Genomic DNA, 22,954 nt, shown 5'->3' on the forward strand with positions numbered 1-22,954 from the left:
TAATCGTACCTGCCACACGATATACGAATTCAGCGAGTCGCGTGGATGGTTCGGATTAATTGACATGCATAAGTCACGCAACTTTGCGGTTGATCAAAACTGATTGCCTTTTGTTTATTTTTCCATATACAGCGGGGATTCGCTGGTTGGAACACGACTGCCTTCCATCTATCGAATCCGACCCGTTAGTTGGAACGACTGACAGCTGGTGAAAATGCTCCACATTAACGCATCTGTAGGATTTGCTCTCGAAACTCACATATACATACGCATTTGTTCTATATATGGAGACTTCAAAGCGACGTAACTCAGACGTCAAAGTCAGTTTTGTAGGATTTGTCCATTTTACACTTCCGCCTAGCCTTCACGGAACTTCACGGAATCTCCAAATAATCACTCACTCAAACCAAAACCAAAAGCGCACCGAACTGGTCTCAATCACATTAGTCTCAAAACTGATCCTTTTCTCTTCTTCAACACCCCTTCCACTTTTCACATCGTACAAGCTTTTTCTTCCACTCGAGCAAGCTTTTAGTCTCGTTCTCTTTTGTTTCCTTTTTTCCAAAACTTTAGAGACTCCGCAGGTACTGCGCTTTCGCATGGTTTGTTTATATTCTCCTATTCAACACGCTTATTCAAAATGAATCATTAAAGTTTGTCTCATCAAATTTTATTATTGTTAAATATGAATAATTATTCTAATTTCATACACCTAAATCTCGTTAATTCATTCGTACTAATCATTTCATTCAGTCGCATAATAACATAATAATCTACACCCGATACCTACATCCACCTCCTTTTCTACTCTTTAAATGTGTAATACTTCATCATAACAGTGTAGCAAACAGACAAGTTATTTTTAATTGGTTGTGTTTACATCTTATGTATTTGATAAACGTATTCAGCATGCTGATAGCACAATATGATAATAATCAGCCCATAGAGCGGTGTTTAGGTGGGATAAAATGAACAATAATTGATTTGTTGATATTTTTTGATATCTATTTCATTACACAAGAAGTTTCATGTAGGGCTCATTCATTATTAATTCTGACATAATCATATAAGCCATTATAGCAGAAAAATGCCCAATTTAACAGCTATGGAAATCCATAAAACAGCTTGAAATCCAAATTCAATGATGTATACCAAAACGTTGAAAACACATGACAGATTGAACCAAAGACAAAATAATTAAACGATATTTAAATTAATTCCTATTTTAGCTTTGTGCGCTAGAACTAAAAATAAAAATATCAACTTCGTTCATACCGCAGATAATATCTGTGTTCATACGTTCAGTATTTCTGCAGAGGCCATGTTTGGATTCTGACATGTGTGACCTTAAGTATTCGGCGGCGCTTATTGCTCGCCGCCGCCGCCCACCACCCATTATCAAAAAAGGCCTTTCATTTGACATATCTCACCCGTATTATGCATATTATAGTAGGATTTTGGAGTATTATAGCATGCGTAGTAGGATTTTGGATTGATTTTTTCTACGTGTCGGGATCATCGTGATACAGTTTTCATCATTTTCAAGCGGTATACCGGTATAAAAGAAGGAAAACCAAGTTATCTCCGAAAATCCGCGGAGAATAAAGTCAACCGAGAGCTAGTAGACTCCGTAACTACCAGAAAGACGAAACCCAGAGGACAATTTAAGATCCGTGCAAATAATCATCCGCATAAAACAACCAGTCTCCCGCAACCAATCAGGCTTCGTTATGCGTGGGCGGTTGGGATCCAGTTGTGCTGCCATCCATGGGACGTCGAGGAGATTTTAGGGTTGCAGTAAGCAAGGCGGGTTCAGCTGGACACAGTGTAATGAACCAGCCTTGGTAGTAAGTATGAACCGAAGTTCATAAGAGTAATGAAATATCACCAACAAAAAATTCGCCGAAATGCTGACTGCTGAATTTCTTATTTTAATACTAGATTCTTCTCCTATCTTAGGTTAACAGTTTTTTTTTATGAACACCATTTTCTATGTTATTTTTTTTCGAAGTGACTTTCAATCACATCTCTAATAATTTCTATTTCAATATATTCTATAAAAAGGTCGAATGGTTTATATCAAACTATGTGGACTGACATGTTTTCTTTCATATTTATTACTCTTGTTTTCTTAAACTTACGGTTTAAAAAATGTATTAGAAAAATGAAATAATCCGCTATTCATTTATCATGACCTACGCGGAAATGTTATTTACTTACTGTTTTACTGAAAAATATAGTAGAGACACATATCGTTAAATCTTTCGGGCTTACGCACGTTTCGAGCTGGCCGTGCTGCTGTTTTCTTGACAACATCCGTTGCATCGTCTGGACGGTCTGCAGCGATTACTGAGTGGCCTTCTGCAGTATGTTCCTGTTCCCCGATGTTACCACTGAGCATTGGAGCAGGCTTAAGGTCATTGACGCTACGCGTGTATTGAACTCCGCGATCGCTCCTAACCACTACCTTAGCCCCATCTCGTGATAGAACGGTGAATCTTTCATCGGAAAATTGTGGATCTGTTTTTCCTTTCTTTTGCATTGCCATCAATACGATGTCGCCAGCAGATATATTTGAGTATTTTGCACCTCTACGACTGTCAGCATACTTTTTGCTTTGTAGTTTTGTCATTGCATCCATGTCTCGTACATTGTCTCGATCGACGGTATTTTCTGATGCAGGATCCCAGAGTGCAGGAAATGTACCTCTGTGCCGCCATCCTACTAGTAACTCGAATGGAGTGATACCGAGTCTAGCGTGCGGCTTAAGCGTGTTATGCACATGTACGTATTCCTGAAGTGCGTCACGCCAGTTTTTACCTTCGACTTTGGCTGCTGACAATGCCTTGATGACCCCTTGATTTTGGCGCTCTACAGCACCGTTTGTCTGTGGAGACAGGGGGATGGACTTTCTCACCTAATAATAACGAGAGTTAAATTATACATATGCATATATGTTCCCCATATATATATACTACAACTGTAAATTACCTTTACGCCTTTTCTTTCCCAGAATTGAACAAATTCATTACTCTGGAATGGTGGTCCATTGTCACTTTGGATGACAAGCGGTAGACCCCACGTGAGAAAAACCTTTTGAAGCGCTTCATTGGTACTCCTCGCATCCGTAGACCTCATTTCAACAACCGTTAGGTATCTCGAGTATGTATCAACCAATACCATAAACTCTCCAAATCCGCAACCGCTAACCATCAGAAAATCAACCTGCAGTATCTCCCACGGTCCTTCTGGTAGTTGACGGCTGGAGAGTGGGATTGGTGGATTTCTTTTGGAAATCACCACGCATGTGTTGCAATCTCTCACGAACTTCTCGACGTCACCACTCATCCCTGGCCACCAAAAGTATTCTCTTAAAATCCTCTTCATAGCAGGGCATCCTATATGTCCCTTGTGTACCTCTTGGATGGCCTTTTCATGAAGACTCAAAGGAAGAACGACCTTATCCTCTTTGAAAAGCATTGGGTCCAAAACTCGTAGATCTTTCAGCTGTGCCTCGTAACTCACCAGATGTCTTGGCCAAGTGCCAGACTTCATCGCATGACGTACTGCAACCAAGGTTTCATCGTTCTCGGATTCCAGCTCAATGTCATGCCATGTTATATTCATTGTGCCGACTTCCAAAGAATATAGCAGATTTTTGTCATCATCTTCTTCGAAGGGCTCATCTATTTGCGCCTTCGATATGAGTCGTGAAAGGGCGTCCGCTACATTCAAAGGTCCGGGTATTCGTTTAACCTTGAAATCATAAGCTTGTAGACGTAAAGCCCACGATTCTGCTCGCGATACAGCTCGTTTGCTCGATTTATATCCTTTGCCAAAAATAAACTCGTTGGCTTCGGAATCGGTACGTACCACAAAGCTTTTTCCCATCAGATAAAACGTGAATCGTTCTATTCCCCACACCATCGCAAGGGCTTCTCTTTGTGTTTGAGGATATCGCATTTCTGATGCTGTCAGTGCCTTGGACGCACAAGCGATCACTCTGGGAATACCATCCTTGTTGTATTGTGCAAGAACTGCGCCTAATCCAAATGGAGAAGCATCCACGTACAGTTCCGTATCATCATTAGCACTAAAATATCCAAGTTTCGCTATTGTTTTCAGCGCTTCCTCTTTCAGGTACAAGAATTCTGCCTCCTCTTCTTGACCCCAGTAAAAATGTTGCGCTTTAGCTAATTCTCTTAGCTTCATGGTCTTGTCAGCTCTATTAGGTATGAAGCGTTCAGTAAAGTTCATTAAACCCAAGAAACTTTTTATTTCATTCTGTGTTTCCGGTCTGCGAAAAGTTCGAATGGCCTTCAATTTCTCGTCTTCCACTCTAACTCCATCATGACCCAATTTGAATCCAATGAATTTCACTGACTGCTGTCCAAAGACACATTTTTCGTCGTTTATGCAGACGTTATGCTCACGGAGCCTTCGCAGCACTTCGTCTAGGTTTTCGTCATGTTCTTCTTTTGTCTTGCCGGACACAAGAATATCATCAAGATAGTTTCGAACTCCTTTGCACCCTGCTAGAACGATGGTCTGCATAATCTCCTGAAATATGTCTGGGGCGTTTGTCAAACCAAATGGGAGTCTTTGGAATCTGTACATTGCGTTTCCCGCGAAGAAATTTGTTAGGTGGCGCGAAGTTTCGTCCAAAACGACATGGAAAAAGGCACTCTTCAAGTCTATCGTCGAAAACCATTTACAACCAGGTAAATCGGAGAGAATGGATTCTAATGTGGGCATCTTGAACGGTGTTCTAATAATTGCCTGATTAGGCCCCCTGAGATCAACCACTAGTCGAATATCATTTTTGCCCTTAGGCACCACCAAAAGGGATGAGCAATATGATTTATCCATTAAGTCCGTAACGCGTTCAATTATTCCTGAATTTAGTAGTTCGTCAATGCGCCGTTCTGTCTCAGCTCTAAAGGCCGGAGGGATATTTGTAAAAATCTTCCTCGACGGCGGCATAGTGTCATCGTATCTGAGGATGACAGGTGGGACATTAAATTTTGGAAACTTTTCGAATACGTTTAGTGAACTAATCTCTCCTGGAAAGTTTCCCTGTCCTGTTTGGATCGGAACACGCAGACCTAATTGCAGTACACTGTATCTAATTGCAGTATCCCTGCCTAATAGCGCACGTGCTTTGTTGATCACATAAAACTTTTCCATGTAGCTGGGTCGATCTTGGGATATTGTCAGTTCTGCCACGAATGTAGCGACTACATCAATCTTACCTGAAGATGCGTATGCTTTAAGTGGCTTATCTGTACCATATTTTATGCACAGTAGTTCACCATATGATTCTCGCATTAATGTTTCGAATGTATCGCTGCCAATCGTGTTAACATCTGCGCCTGAATCAATTAGGAATGTGATTGGAGTCCCTGCAACTTTGCCCACGACTTCGCCATTTCTATTCAAATTCTCTGACTCACTCACGCTTGATATACATTCAGTCGTCTCCTAAAATATGCGTGGTAAATAGAAAATATATTTTTTTTTTTTAAAGCGCAATTACAGCATGTGATTTTGAAACTAACCATATACGCAGTTCCTTTTTCAACTACGCCTTTGTCTTTATCATATGAGTATTCGATCGACGTCGCACCCTCATTCGAGAAATAGTCGTGTTCATTATTTCGCGGTTTTTTGATTTTGTACTGGTTGTATGTGGCCTGGAATTTATAGAATTGTGATTTGTAATAATCATATCTATATCATACATTTAAATGAATTCATGTGTTTTTTTTTTATTTGAATTTAGTTAAACACGAATAGAAGTAATCAAAACATGTCTTTTGAAATATAGGAATCATTTCAGTATTAAAAAAAAAACAAATCAAAGTGAATTCAACAGTCATTTACGAAAATAATTGGATAATTAAACGAAAAATCATCCACACAATGAGCTATGCAGAAGATTGTGGACTTACGCCAACATCATCAACTGCTTCCTTCTCGTCACGTTTAACGATAGCTAGCTTTTTCGATGACCCTACGTCCTTGTGATCGATGCTCATGCGCCGCTTCATGGGATTTGCTGATACCATACGACGGCAAGCTCGTGCAACGTGTCCCTTTCGTTGGCAATTATGACAGGTTTGGTTGATGGTCCAACATTCCGTAGCGCTGTGTACACTGCTCAAGCATCTCCAGCATCTAGCTTCCTGAGAAGTAGCGCTTCTGACATACTCTCGACGGGCAAATCCTCTGCCTCTGTTGCCTCTCCAGCTACCAACTACACCTTGTCGTTCGTTGTTTCGGTACATCCGATCTCCAGACCGATTTTCAAATCTTTCCTTCCTTTCTGTACTTGCAACGACTGCTGCCACCTGGTGTGGAACTGGATGATTCTTCGCATACATTTCTTCATTCTTCTGATCCATCTCCAATGCACGAACTTTATCCAGTAGTTCAGCGAGCTGCCCTCCTTTGCGCAGAATTTTCCTAGCAATCTCACGAACTCGACGATTTGTAGCATGTGCTTGAACTGCGTCTGCTACTTGCTCCACCAAAATAGCATTATCAAAATCGCATAGTTTTGCCACAGCAATTACTCGTTTAACATATTTAGAGTCCATTTCTCCCACTCGTTGTCCTAGTGATCGTAGCTTTTGTCGTTGCATGAACAAATAATCTCGAGAACCAAAAAACGTGCCAAGTCGATGTATTGCGTTTGAATATGGAGCAGTCCTTTCATTTGGTGAATCAATACTTGACACCGTTCCTTCGAGGACGTCCAACAGCTTTGCTCCAGCCTTGATTTTGAATATGTTCATCTTCGTATATTCATCTGACACGCCTGCTAGCTGCATAGAAGCCTCCAACAGATCTTTCCATTGCTCGTACTCTTTGCGATCGATGTCTTCGTCCTCGTTAGACGGCTTACATTGTGGAACTTGGAGAGATGCGAATGACAGGTTACTCATCGATGTCATTAGGACGGAATTTTGGTCATTGGGTATATTGTCGTCATGCATGGTTGAATGCAATCGAACAAAACTGCCCTCTGAAAAAGAATGCTCCAAGTTTTTGTTGACAGATTGGGCTTTTCTTAATTTGGATCGCAAAGTACTGTTAAGCTTCTTTTCTTGCTCAAGTTCTTTTGCCAACTCCGCTGCATCCTTGGTCGAGGCTCTGGTCGTTTTTCTGTCAAATTGAGAAAGTTAAGACTTATTTTACTATTGCATTGAATCATTTCTAGTCTTATGTAACAATGTCTTATACGTTTTTTTTTAGGCTCTAATTTCCTTTAAACAAAATCGGGATTTCTCTTGAAGTCAATCGTGTCGAACTTCCACTACGGAACGCACCAATCCGATCGAGGATTGGATTTCTCCTAGACCCAACCGGGTCGAACGTCCACTACGGAACGTACCAATCCGATCAAGGATTGGATTTCTTCTAGACCCAACCGGGTCGAACGTCCACTACGGAACGCACCAATCCGATCAAGGATTGGATTTCTCCTAGACCCAACCGGGTCGAACGTTCACTACGGAACGCACCAATCCGATCGAGGATTGGATTTCTCCTAGACCCAACCGGGTCGAACGTCCACTACGGAACGCACCAATTCGATCAAGGATTGGATTTCTTCTAGACCCAACCGGGTCGAACGTCCACTACGGAACGCACCAATCCGATCAAGGATTGGATTTCTCCTAGACCCAACCGGGTCGAACGTTCACTACGGAACGCACCAATCCGATCAAGGATTGGATTTCTCCTAGACCCAACCGGGTCGAACGTCCACTACGGAACGCACCAATCCGATCGAGGATTGGATTTCTCCTAGACCCAACCGGGTCGAACGTCCACTACGGAACGCACCAATCCGATCAAGGATTGGATTTCTCCTAGACCCAACCGGGTCGAACGACCACTACGGAACGCACCAATCCGATCAAGGATTGGATTTCTCCTAGACCCAACCGGGTCGAACGTCCACTACGGAACGCACCAATCCGATCGAGGATTGGATTTCTCCTAGACCCAACCGGGTCGAACGTCCACTACGGAACGCACCAATCCGATCAAGGATTGGATTTCTCCTAGACCCAACCGGGTCGAACGTCCACTACGGAACGCACCAATTCGATCAAGGATTGGATTTCTTCTAGACCCAACCGGGTCGAACGTCCACTACGGAACGCACCAATCCGATCAAGGATTGGATTTCTCCTAGACCCAACCGGGTCGAACGTCCACTACGGAACGCACCAATCCGATCAAGGATTGGATTTCTCCTAGACCCAACCGGGTCGAACGTCCACTACGGAACGCACCAATCCGATCGAGGATTGGATTTCTCCTAGACCCAACCGGGTCGAACGTCCACTACGGAACGCACCAATCCGATCAAGGATTGGATTTCTTCTAGACCCAACCGGGTCGAACGTCCACTACGGAACGCACCAATCCGATCAAGGATTGGATTTCTCCTAGACCCAACCGGGTCGAACGTTCACTACGGAACGCACCAATCCGATCGAGGATTGGATTTCTCCTAGACCCAACCGGGTCAAACTTCCACTACGGAACGCACCAATCCGATTAAGGATTGGATTTCTCCTAGACCCAACCGGGTCGAACGTCCACTACGGAACGCACCAATCCGATCGAGGAATGGATTTTTCCTAGACCCAAGCGGGTCGAACGTCCACTATGGAACGTGTACATTCCTATAAATAATTCGATAACAAATAGTCACACTGGTTTACCTTGCACAATGGTCGAAAAAAAAAAAAAAACTTCGGCCAAAACTGTTTTTCGTCTCTATTAAAAAATGTTGAATCTTAATGTGCTGCTCAGTGTTATAGAAGGGACTGTTCATATATTGCATAACTTTTTGAGTCGCATACTTATGTATTCGAAAGTTTATCAACAAATGTATGAAGAGTAGATAAACGGTATTTTTTTTTTAATTTATTACTATTATTTCTATTATCGAGACTTTCAGCCGGTGACTGGTTTGTCTACATATTTATATGAATTTATTTTGAAATATTTTGTCAGAAAATATGTACAATACTATTTTTCTCGAAGAGCAATTTTCAGCGCAAAGGAAAAAGACATTTTTAATGCGATCTAAAAATGCATTTAAGTATGTACAATTTAAAATGAGAACAACATAAGTTGTTTTTAAGTTGAAATTTATCAAAATATTACAAAAACTTCAATTAAATATTTTTTATTTATCCTGATGTGCCATAAAAGTATTAAACAAGCTTTCAGATGGTGCTGGTGCATAGCATTAGGAAATTATTTTAATCCTAATATCTTAAAATTTCAATTTATTTCAATGTCACATCTTTTATTTATTTTTTAGCCAATTCAACGACGAAATTTAAATTTTAGTATGATTTCTATAGAGGATCATAAGAATATAATTTATAATGTTAAAAACAAATAAAAACTGAAACTTTCAAATTCATTTTAGTAGTTTTGACCAGTTTTTTCATATGGAGCCCGACCATTGTGCCTTAAACCAAGGATACGAGTTAAATTATCAATAAGTTGGATTGAAAACTGTACTCGTAGACATTTTAGTTGAATTGTCGTCAATTTTGTCATTACATCTCCAGCACATATCCCCTCACGTAGGAAAAATATGTTATGGACGCCATTTTGAAGACAATATCAAATAGCCTTCAAATATTCACCTATTAAAAATGCTAATAGTCGATCTGCATTATCTGCACCTGGTTGTTAAAAATATATGCAAGCTTCCCATTGCATGATTATTTCTAGTTCAGTTTTGCTTGCAATCCAACACTAAATTAGTCCTCCATATTGAGCTCTGTTGGTCACCTAAAAAAAATCGCCATTTTGTTTCCATTGATATTTTCTAATGGTTTTTTTTCTTATATCGTGGCCGAGTCTTAACAAAATATCAGTACTTACTTCCGAATGGGAGCGTTTTTGGTATCCCCGACCATGCCATTGTAGGATTTGTCCATTTTACACTTCCGCCTAGCCTTCACGGAACTTCACGGAATCTCCAAATAATCACTCACTCAAACCAAAACCAAAAGCGCACCGAACTGGTCTCAATCACATTAGTCTCAAAACTGATCCTTTTCTCTTCTTCAACACCCCTTCCACTTTTCACATCGTACAAGCTTTTTCTTCCACTCGAGCAAGCTTTTAGTCTCGTTCTCTTTTGTTTCCTTTTTTCCAAAACTTTAGAGACTCCGCAGGTACTGCGCTTTCGCATGGTTTGTTTATATTCTCCTATTCAACACGCTTATTCAAAATGAATCATTAAAGTTTGTCTCATCAAATTTTATTATTGTTAAATATGAATAATTATTCTAATTTCATACACCTAAATCTCGTTAATTCATTCGTACTAATCATTTCATTCAGTCGCATAATAACATAATAATCTACACCCGATACCTACAAGTTTGACATTTTCTGTTGACATTTGAGTGCTTTTTAGTTGAAATATTTTCCAACCAGCGAACATCCAACCATCGAGTCATTCCATGTAGCGGACCCCCAACGAGCGAATCCCCACTGTACTTATAGCTACCTTACATTCTACTACTTCAATTGGACATTCGCATAAGTGCGTCACTCACGCTCTCACTCTCTTAAGCCTACACTGTAAGACCAAAGTACCCTTTAAAGGGTAAAAAAGTACCCTCTTTGAGAGAAACTAGTTTAACTCATTAAAAGAGTAAAGGGCCTTTACTCATTAAAGAGTAAACGGCTTGTACGTCAGTTTAAGGAGTAAATTTTACCCACTATTCGGATTGGATTGATATGGATAATGGGTAAAATACACCCTTTAATTTGTTTTCAAAAATCATTTTATTGTCGGATTTTAAATCATGCACAGTTTAAGATGCTGAAACTAATCAATGACTTCAGTGATGAACTAATAAACTTTATTTAATCATTTTTTCATATGTTAGGTAATGCAGAATCGTGATAAGATGTTATCCAGCTCATGATGGATACGTCGCCCGGAACATCGTGATATTCATATGCCTAATATGTTCGACCCGCCGATGGAGAACATTGCAAGTTCCGATTTGATCTTGTGGTGTATATCCTGCATTTAAAACATAATGTATATTTTATTAGTCTATTTATAGGATAGTAAACACATTTTATTTTTCTTACCTACATTTTAAACTTCTTGTTCCATCTGTCTAAAAATTTTGCTCCAACTGTTGGTTGTATGTACCTACAAGTTGAAGTAAATTTTCACCCATTAAAGAGTAAACCCTCGGAACTATAAAATGGGCAAATAATACCCTTTATTCAAAATTGAAAATTACCCATCATTTTGACAGCTCCATATATCAGCAAAAAGTGGGCATTTTTTATACTTTAATGGGTACTGCCGAGTTTACAGTGTACACTGTAAGACCAAAGTACCCTTTAAAGGGTAAAAAAGTACCCTCTTTGAGAGAAACTAGTTTAACTCATTAAAAGAGTAAAGGGCCTTTACTCATTAAAGAGTAAACGGCTTGTACGTCAGTTTAAGGAGTAAATTTTACCCACTATTCGGATTGGATTGATATGGATAATGGGTAAAATACACCCTTTAATTTGTTTTCAAAAATCATTTTATTGTCGGATTTTAAATCATGCACAGTTTAAGATGCTGAAACTAATCAATGACTTCAGTGATGAACTAATAAACTTTATTTAATCATTTTTTCATATGTTAGGTAATGCAGAATCGTGATAAGATGTTATCCAGCTCATGATGGATACGTCGCCCGGAACATCGTGATATTAATATGCCTAATATGTTCGACCCGCCGATGGAGAACATTGCAAGTTCCGATTTGATCTTGTGGTGTATATCCTGCATTTAAAACATAATGTATATTTTATTAGTCTATTTATAGGATAGTAAACACATTTTATTTTTCTTACCTACATTTTAAACTTCTTGTTCCATCTGTCTAAAAATTTTGCTCCAACTGTTGGTTGTATGTACCTACAAGTTGAAGTAAATTTTCACCCATTAAAGAGTAAACCCTCGGAACTATAAAATGGGCAAATAATACCCTTTATTCAAAATTGAAAATTACCCATCATTTTGACAGCTCCATATATCAGCAAAAAGTGGGCATTTTTTATACTTTAATGGGTACTGCCGAGTTTACAGTGTATACGGTCAGCTCGTCAGCTGTTAAGAGCACGCTCGCAACTCGACCATGCCTATGTTTTATTATACTAATGACCTGGTTCTGGTGTGGCATGAATAAGGAAGTTTGAATGTTTGCTACTCAGCGCTTTAAGGTTGCTACTGGTATGTTTGGTGTTATGCTTTACTTTCGGTTGGAATGTAGGAAATGTATAGAAATGGAAAGCTATGTAGGTCATGTAGAAAAGGTCACCACACCTCCTCCTTTTAAAAAGAAGAATGGTATCACCATTCTGATTAACGAGTTAATAATTAACAACAATTAACGATTAACAATAATAAACCATATTTTTCTTTTGCTTTATTTTACATTTTGATTAACCTATTTTTATGAACTGTAGATTGTTTTTTAGATTGAGGGTGAATTATAACACAGTTTGGATCTTCATTTTTATGAACAATATACGGTCCTAGATAGAAAGGATCTAGTTTTTTTCTGTTATGGTTAGAAAGATATACACTATCTCCAGGGCAAATGTTGATTGGATTAGTTTCTTCATTATTTTTCATTTGTCTCTTTTCTTTATTTTGAATGAGATTTTTTCTTGCAATTTGGTTGGTATACTGCAATTTGAATTTAAGTTCGTTATGATATTGTTCGATATTATAAATTGGCTCAAATTTGTGTACATCATGTTGAATATTTTGTGGTAATTTAGCCTTTTGGCCAAAAACAAGCTCAAATGGGGTATAACCATGTTCAGTGTGTGGAGTCGTATTAAAGGTAAATTCGTAATATTTAACCCAATCGTCCCAATCTGTTTGGTGAGCGTTAGTGAATGATCTCAGATATTCATTTAAACATCTGTGATTTCTCTCTAACGCTCCTATAGATTGTGGGTGATAGGCAGTTGATAATGTATGCTTGATTTCTAAATGTTTACATATTTTTTCAATTACTTCGTTATTGTATTCAGACCCTTGGTCTGTTCGAAGTTGAAGAAATGATCCAAAAGTTAAGATGAAGTTATCAACAATTGCTTTAGCTAAAACGTTTGCTTCTTTTGTTGGTACAGGGATCAATATCACGTATTTCGATAAGTTACATTGCAATGTTAGTATAAATCTATTCCCGTTGTTCGTTTTTGTAAGTGGTCCCACAGTTTCTGCGGAGATAACTTCAAACGGTTTGGAAGGAGTCGTAGTAATTACTTCTGCTTCCTTTGTGTGTCTATAGACCTTATTTATTTTACATTGGACACATTTTCCGACAAAATTTTTTTATGTCATTTTTCATGTTTTTCCACACGAAATATTATCTTACCTTCAGGTATAATCTATGTCTACCTACATGTCCACCGGTGGGTATTATATGAAATTGTTTGAGGATATCCTGAATTTCTTTAATATTCTTCAATATTCGTGGAGGTGTAAAAAGGATAATTTGATAATAGGGTCCTAAAGCCCTGTCCCAATTTTAGTGCCAAACGCTCAAGTTTAGGCCAAAAACGCATGTTTACTCAATTTTCTAATGTTTTCCGTTGGTTTAAGCCCAAAAAACATTTTTTTAGATTTTGTCACATCCTTTGGCTTAAACTCAAATTTTGGGTGTATTTTGTTTTCCGTGTCCCTTACGAAATGTCAGATAGGAACAACCCCAGTGGTCGAACTAAACCCCTGTGGTGTTTTTGTCGACTAAGCGAACGTCAAACATGATCACAAGTGTCAAGGTTCATTTATGGAACAAATTTTTAAATTAAAGTTTAAACATGATATAGCCATTATTTGAGCGGGAAAAAATGCTTAAGTAGTTACAGTAACATGCTTTTTCGTGTTATTGAATAAAAACAAGATTTCATTAAAAATTTTAGGACCCAATTGGATATGGCAATATTTGTGATTTCCTTAAATGTTTCAATCGACATGTTCTTGAACATGTTATCCTCCTTTGAAATTGCTAGCATGTTTCTGTTGTATTTACTCATGAGTGTTGATAATTGTAGAAATGCAAACTCTAATGCTTGACTTCCACTGTTGTTTAATACGGGGACAATAATTTGTCCTAACATTTTCCGATAGTTATGATTTAAAAGTTTCAAGGAAAGTTTGTTGCGGTGCACTTCGCAACTAACTTTAAGAAGTTTTCTTACTTCCGAAGAGCTGTCGATTTCCCAAATTGCAAGGTGATCAATCTTGTTCAGTGGTTTCGACACATCCTTGGATTGTTTACTAGTTTGTAAAGATCGAGTCATCGATCTTGTGTTCACTTTTAGGATACTTAATGTTTTCAAATCTTCTGAATTATGTGGTATTCTCGACAATGCATCAGCACATACATTATCTTTACCTGGAATAAATTCAATATCGAAATCAAACTCTTCTAGTTCAAGACGCATTTTGGTAAACTTTGAAGTTGGATTTCGCATGCCAAATAAATAGACTAGGGGTCTATGGTCAGTTCGAACTTTGAACCTTCGTCCGTACAGATATGACTTGAAATAGTTGATTGCCCAGTGTATTGCAGTCAACTCTTTCTCAATTACCGTAATTTCGGGTGAAATTGATCACTTTTCACTGTTTTCCATGTCTGTTTTCTATGATGTTGCCTATTCCAAACAACTTAATGCAGGAAAACAAGTACGACGGTGAGCCTTATTGGTTTATGTACACAAATTTTCATACAGTTGTGATTTTAGTGCTGAAAATCGTCTCTAAAATAAAAAATCAAGGAATTCCATTTCGGGGTGAAATTGATCACCTGTCAAAACAATTATTGTTAGTTTGGAAAACAACTTTACTTATTTAATTTGGGCCTCCTGAATCCAAATATGCTTGCTAAATTCTTAACAATGCAAAATTTATGGAAATAATAAAAAAATAATTTTCAGCAATATCGCAGAAAACGCCTAAATGTAGGCAATTTCCAAAGGAATCTTCTGATATTTATAAACAATTCAATTATTACAACAAAATGAACAAATTGGTACGAATTCTGATGATAAAATTCATTTTGGGGATATATTTCAAGCATCCTTACAAATTTTCAGGTTGACACCATGTCCAAATCCTTGTTAAAAACTATAAGTTTATTGATGTCTGACAATACCACACAGAACACGATTTTGGAATTTTCTATTATTTTCATAGAAATAAACATTCCTTAACACAAAAAGCTTCACAACATGTAATTCGACAATAGTTAAGACAAACAACGTTCATTAACATAGGTTGGATTGATTTCTATGCTCTATTAAAGGGAAATAAAATCGTGTGACACGGTGATCAATTTCACCCTACTGATCAATTTCACCCGAATTTACGGTACTGGTTTATTCTTCTCTCCTTTGGTGAATGCTCTGCTGGCGAATGCAATAGGTAAATCGCCATTTGCATGATTTTGAGACAACACAGCTCCGCATGCAATATTTGAAGCATCTGTTGTCAAAATGAATTCTTTTGAAAAGTCTGGATAGCTTAGAATTTGTGGAGTAAGTAAACAACTTTTTAGTTCATCGAATCGTTCTTGATGACGAATTGTCCATTTAAAGCTAACTCCCTTTTTTAACAAATCATTGAGTGGTTTGGTAATTTCCGCAAAATTAGGAATAAATTTTCTGTAATAATTACAGAAAGCTACAAAGCGACGTACTTCGTCTGCATTCGTAGGTACTGGATATTCACGTATAACTTTATATTTGGAGTCATCGGGCAAAATTCCACAATCAGTTATTTTATGGCCTAAATACGTAACTTGGGTCTTAAAAAATTTGCATTTCATAGGGTTCAGTTTAAGATTATAATATCTCAATCTTTCGAAAACTATTGCTAAATTATTCAGATGATGTTTGACAGAGCAGCCAATAACAACAATATCGTCTATGTAAACAAAAGCACATTCTGGATTTAATCCAGCCATTGCTATGCTCATCATTCGTTGAAAGCTATTTGGACTAACATTAAGCCCAAATGGCAATCTCTTGAAATTAAAATGTCCGGATGGCGAGGAAAACGCTGTATATTTTTTCGATGTTTCGTCAAGAGGGATTTGATGGAATCCGGCCATCAAATCTAATGTACTAAAATATTTAGCACGACCCAATTCATCCAAAATAACATCAATACGTGGTAAAGGGAATTTATCCGCAATTACCTTTTTGTTGAGCTGACGAAAGTCAACTACCAACCTCCATTTTTTTTTCATTATTATTAGATTTTTTTGGAACCAATAATATTGGCGAATTAAATGGTGAAATTGAGGGTTCGATTATATCATCTTCTAGCATTTTGTTTACATGCCGGTTGATTTCATCCTTTTGTGCATGAATAATTTTATAATTTGGAATGTAAACCGCTTTGTGATCTGTCAGCTCTATGTTTTGGGTGTAAAAATTATTTGTTGTTAGTTTTTCGTCTGGGAGCGAAAAAACGTCTTCGTATTTTTCTATCAAATTCTTAAGGGGATTTTTGATGTATGGAGCAAACTCATCAACTCCAGTTGATTCAAAAATTTTTTGTACTCTTTGCGTTTGGGTTTTACTACAACGTGTATTTTCAGCCAATTCGTAGTTATCTAAACTTTCAATTTTTGGAATAAAATCTGAAATTACGACAGATGAACCAGTAGTGTTAATGAATTTTACTAAGTGACTTTGGCTTGATACAATGGTATTACCACAAAAGACACCTAGTTGTATCTCTTGAGATATTATCAAACAATCTTTTGAAACATTTAAATTTGGAATTTTTCGCACTACTTCACATCGTGCTGGAATGCATATGCTATTCTGGTAAGTGTCTTCAATTGGTATTGAAACTTCTTGATCAAAATTTCTGAACGTTAATAACCAATGGTCATAATCTATATTGCACTTAAATTTAGTTAGAAAATCACGACCTAATATACCGTCGGTGTGAATAGGAAATTGTGCATCGACGATTTGAAAATTGTGACATAATGTTATTTCGTTCTCAAAATGTAAAGTTTCTATCGTTTCATCTAAGGACTCCTGAATTCCTTGCGTAATACCTTTAATTTGAAATCGTTTATTTTTATTGACTATTTGTTGAGGCGATACTCTATTTAATTTAATTATTGAAATATCCGCACCACTGTCAACTATGAAAGAACATCTACGATTATCCTCTAAATAAAGATTGACATAATTCGCTGCCTTTAGATTTATGGTATAAATGGACCTCGAGTTGTTGAATGGGGCAGCTGATCCACTTGACCTAAAAAATCTCGATTTGAATTTCTTTGTTGAACGTTTCCGAAAGGTTGCATTAGCCCTTCTGGTTCGGTATTCAGGTTTGGAACGGTGTCAACACCGGCCACGTAGACATTTCTAGCATTATTGTTCCGGTTATTATTTCGTCGATAACCGTTAAAGTATCGCGGCTGTGGACGATTCTGCAAATTGTTTGTGTTATTCCTAATAGAATAGTTATTGTTACCGTTTAAATTACGATAATTGAAATGCCCATGGTTATTACGATTCTCATATTGTTTGTTGCTGTTATTCTGATGATAACGGTTTTGGTAATTATTGTACTTTCGTATGTCATTACGGTTTCTGTTGAATGTAAGTAGTTGTGCAGAATTATCAGTTTCTGGAATATTTTCATTCACTTTCTGGATCGCATCCTTGAGATCCGTAAATGTGCCCGCTTTAAGTATCAGTTTTACTTCTGGGTTGCCAACTCCATTTATTAGGGCATCTACGCCAACTTTCGTAGACATTTTTGAAGCGACATCTGTTGGAATTTTATTTTCGATGTATACGTTTTTCAGTTGAATAGTAAGATTTTCAACTTCGTCGCAAAATTTTTGATTCGATTGTTTCGATTTTATCGCCTTAAGTTTTGCTATGATACTCTCAGGCGTTGTTTTATCTTGACACCTGTTTTTAACATCTTGGATTATTAGAGGTATTGTTATAGCTTCATTTGGCAATCCAATACGAGCCTTTCCTGTAAGTCTAGTTCTGAGGAATTTTGCGGCTATTTCTTCCTCACCAGCTTGAATAATTTCCGATAAAAGATTGGATGCATCTATAAATGCATCTAACCCCGCAACTGAACCATCGTATAGTTGTACCAAAGAAGTAGCCGTTTTATAATCGAACATGTTTGTTTGTATATGTTTTTTTCGAAGTTTAAAAAATGCAATTATTATATTCGCAAGTGCTTTAAATTTAATCAAATGCTTACCATAGTCTAATCTGATATCAATGAATATTTTTATTTCACTAAATAAAGAACGAGCATCTCTTAATAATGCTTTTTGATGATATTGATCATAGTCTTCTAAGATATATAGAATATTTTTGTATAATTCTTTTGCTTTCCTAAGTTTATCTAACAGGGTCGTTTTTAAATACTTCCTGTTTGGGGATTTTCTTAGGGTTTTTAGCTCTTACTGGAGATTTGATAATAGTTCATCTACTTGTTTTTGGTTGTACATACCGATCACATATCAATTATCTTTATGGTGCGTTATGGTGCTCTGTATTCCTCTGCTGCCAGGGCTCCGACGACGGCGATGAAGAGGACGAATGCGGCGATGACCTTCATTTTGACGATTTGTTGATTGGTTATTGCTGGAACCACTGTGCTGGTTCATGCTGGAACTGCGATGGATCTTCTTCGTGACACGTTGCTTTTTCAATGTTATTGTTCACTAATCATTAGTCACATCACATTGTTCTTGTTCATACATTTGTAACACGCGAACTCTTGTTACTTTTCGCTATGCGCAAATCAATTTCTCTTTTAAAACAACGCCACACGAAATATGCGCTTGTGGCTAAGATAGCCAGTACAAAACATGCTGCGACAATATCATTCGATTCTAAACTGTTTTTTGTTACAGCAGGAGCAACTTGTTGGGCTTGCTGAGCCACAATGATATTTTCTTCTTTCGACTCGGTTGCACCCATTTTTGTACTTTTAGTTCACTTTCGCTTAGTTTGTAAGGGTGATGTATTTTGCTTGCTTCATAGTTTCACACCAGCTGTCAAATTCTTCTTTTAAAATTTTCACGACAATCACTGTTGTAATAATTACAATTGCTATGGAAATCGCGATTAATTTCGACATTCTTCCCAACAGTGCTTTATGGTTCGTTTCTGCACTGATCACTAATTGCACTTGTTCACTTTAAGTAACTGTCTCTTCTCAATCCTCGCGGCGCTTTTTGATTAAGTGCGAATTCACAGGTTCACTTAGGACGGTCGCCATCAGCGAGTCGCGTGGATGGTTCGGATTAATTGACATGCATAAGTCACGCAACTTCGCGGTTGATCAAAACTGATTGCCTTTTGTTTATTTTTCCATATACTTATAGCTACCTTACATTCTACTACTTCAATTGGACATTCGCATAAGTGCGTCACTCACGCTCTCACTCTCTTAAGCCTATACGGTCAGCTGTTAAGAGCACGCTCGCAACTCGACCATGCTACTTACTTACTTATTTGGCTTTACATCAATTATCTTGATAAAGCCTCGCCAACAATATTTCGCCAATTCCCTCGGTTCATGGCCGCTTCTCTCCATCCTCGACTGTGACCCACGCTCTCCAGGTCCTGGTGTACCTGGTCCATCCACCTAGCTCGCTGCGCCCCACGCCTTCTTGTTCCGACCGGATTCGTGGCGAACACCATCTTTACAGGGTTGTTGTCCGGCATTCTTGCAACATGCCCTGCCCAGCGTATCCTTCCAGCTTTAGCTACACTCAAGATAAACTCCTCATTGGATATATGTGCCGACCTACATGGATTTTTGCAATGGGGGTTTGCAAATGTAATGTATGCGTTAAATCAATGAACTATCTCCAATCCGTCATTCCATTCAAAGTATGATGACTTCACATCTAATCCATAAACCGGACACATACCTTTCATTGATTACTTTTAACAAATGTATTGCTGATGCATATCAATTCAAGGGATAATATTCTGTTATTTTAGGATAGAAAATACACATTCATGGTTTGTTTTTTAAATCATAGATATTTCGAATCTCGTGATCAACTTCCTATACTTATTTCAATGATGTAAGTGATGTATTTTCCATAAATTCCTGTCGTTACTCGTTTTGGTTGTATCACATAATCCAACATCATTGCTGGATGTTTGTCCCTCCAGAAATCGGATTACTGATGAAATTCATCTTACGCATCTACACAGCCATCAATAGATGTCGGAGTAGTGTTCAGATAGTGATATTTGGCTGAAATACCACTAAATTAACTTGAATTATTACCGACGACACAATCACAAAACAAGAGAAACCAGTCAATTTTCGAACGCCATCTTTGCGAACACAATATGCTCTGAGAGGGTGCAAAGCTTGCACATACTTTGAATGTGACTCAAATGATATGTATGCACTACACAAATATAAAGTACTTGAGAAGAATATAGTGAATATATGGTACAAATTAAATTAATGAAAATGAGAAATTTACCAAAGTATGTGCAGCTGCACCTTTATTTCAGGGGGCTGTTTTCTTGAGTGTACCTTCACGATACTGGGTTCGCCGTAGAGTTGAGCGAGCTCGTGGTTCATCCTTCGCCGCCACACGCCGTTCTCCTGCACGCCGCCGAAGATCGTCCTTAGCACTCGGCGTTCGAAAACCCCAAGAGCTTGCAAGTCCTCCTCGAGCATAGTCCACGCCTCATGCCCATAGAGGACTACCGGTCTTATGAGCGTTTTGTACATCGTGCATTTGGTGCGGGGGTGAATCTTTCTTGACCGCAGTTTCTTCTGGAGCCCATAGTAGGCACGACTTCCGCTGATGATGCGCCTTCGTATTTCCCGACTAACATTGTTGTCAGCCGTCAACAAGGATCCAAGGTAGACGAACTCGTCCACCACCTCGAAGGTATCCCCGTCTATCGTAACACTGCTTCCTAGGCGGGCCCTGTCGCGTTCAGTTCCGCCAACCAGCATGTACTTTGTTTTCGACGCACCATGCCTATGTTTTATTATACTAATGACCTGGTTCTGGTGTGGCATGAATAAGGAAGTTTGAATGTTTGCTACTCAGCGCTTTAAGGTTGCTACTGGTATGTTTGGTGTTATGCTTTACTTTCGGTTGGAATGTAGGAAATGTATAGAAGTGGAAAGCTATGTAGGTCATGTAGAAAAGGTCACCACAGAATGCGAAAATGGCAACTTTGGCAAAGAAAGCTCTCAGTTAATTACTGTGGAAGTGCTCATAAGAACACTAAGCTGAGAAGCTGGCTCTGTCCCAGTGAGGACGTTAATGCCAAGAAGAAGAAGAAGAAGAACCCGTATTGTGGGACATTTCAGTTTTAGTACCAAAACTAGGCATGCGACGGCTCTATTTTTATGATTTGGAATTCCTGTGGCTATTCTAGTTCAAATATAGATGAATGGCCACTTTGGATCTTTTTTACTATTATAATAACCCAGGAAGAAACACCGGAGATAACCGTATTGGGCGATATTAAAGTTTTTGTACTAGACAACGCCGCATGTCATTCTTCATGATTTTGAATACCTGTGACTCATCTAATTCTATTATTGGTGTTCTAACACAAAGCTAAAATGCGTAGATGGCGCTCTTCTAGAATAGGGATTAGTGCATCTTATTCAAATTTTCTAGTGATAACATTGGAAGAAAAATCACCACAATCATTTCACTGACAAGATTTTTGCAATTTAAGGCACAGGAAACCGTAATTATTCATTTCAATTTGAAAAATTTTCGCGATCTACCCTCACTTTTGATCGCCAATAGCTATATGACCACTTTGGCTCTTCGGGACCACCGAAATAACCCAGGAATGGCCACCGTGGGATTGAGGAAGCATATGGTTGTATCTGATAACTGTTTTTTATATATTAGCAATTTGAACTTTGAAATGCATTCGGAACCCAACACCAATTGTGGTTATTTTGTTCATTTTGCAAAATTTTGGCTATAGTGTGAGCTTAATTGTAATGCTTTTCTATTGCTGAACAATGTGTTCACAGAGAAACAGACGTAACACTTAGAACAAATCGCGATCAAAATCATAGTCGCGAAAACATGTACGCCCAATGCTAAAAACACTGTAGGTGGCCAATGGACCGACAGGTGGCGGTAGTGTGTAAACGTCAAACACGAACAAAAACGACGCGAGCGCTGCAGGTGGTCGATTGACCACCTACCATATATTCGAATCGAACGTTAAAAAGTTGGTCGATGGACAGCAATGAGAGTGTGACGTCTGTTTGTTTGTGATGTGTTTATAAATCGTTATTTTGACCTCTTTTGGAACAACTGTTCCAATAATATACCGAAGTTGAATTAGGATTTTATCAAGGATTTTATAAATGTTTATGTTAAACATTCGGAAATAACTGAAGTGCAAAGCAAGTAAAACTTTAGTTCATCTTCTGAATATCCCTTCATACACATACCACATACATTTGGTTGGTGGAATATTGGCTTTTTACTAGGACGAAACATAATTTGTTCAACGCATTAGTAAAACAATCTAGTTAAATAAGAATCTTTGGAAACGTTTAATGAGTGGTTATTCTGTTGCAAATAAAACTATGCAACAATCAAACAAGGCTATAGGCCCAAACGCAATGATAGCGGAACGGCAACGGAATGCGGTACCGGTTCGCCAGGATGAACCACACCATCTCTACTGAGCTGACAACGAATGAAATTGAACTAACACTGAGTCGACAAGCTTGTTGTAGTCCATGCTGGCGAACCGGTTCCGTTGCCGTTCCGCTATCATTGCGTTTGGGCCTTATCCACAGACAAACAGACGTCACACTCTCATCATTGTCCAT

General features: G+C 38.3%; 2 long non-coding RNA genes across 2 annotated transcripts; one reads left to right on the forward strand and one right to left on the reverse strand.

Annotated features, from left to right (window-relative positions):
- The first annotated feature begins 882 nt into the window (after positions 1–882).
- LOC110679142 lies at positions 883–9,454 on the forward strand. Its single transcript, XR_002502251.1, has 2 exons — positions 883–1,847; positions 7,258–9,454. It is a non-coding gene; the product is annotated as an uncharacterized LOC110679142 (long non-coding RNA).
- A 1,440-nt stretch (positions 9,455–10,894) lies between these two features.
- Positions 10,895–11,275, reverse strand: LOC110674547. The gene is made up of 2 exons (XR_002498973.1): positions 11,155–11,275; positions 10,895–11,083 (listed from the first exon to the last, which is right to left on the reverse strand). It is a non-coding gene; the product is annotated as an uncharacterized LOC110674547 (long non-coding RNA).
- Positions 11,276–22,954: the final 11,679 nt, after the last annotated feature.

This window comes from Aedes aegypti, chromosome 1 (genome assembly GCF_002204515.2).
Source record: "Aedes aegypti strain LVP_AGWG chromosome 1, AaegL5.0 Primary Assembly, whole genome shotgun sequence".
Taxonomy (NCBI): domain Eukaryota; kingdom Metazoa; phylum Arthropoda; class Insecta; order Diptera; family Culicidae; genus Aedes; species Aedes aegypti.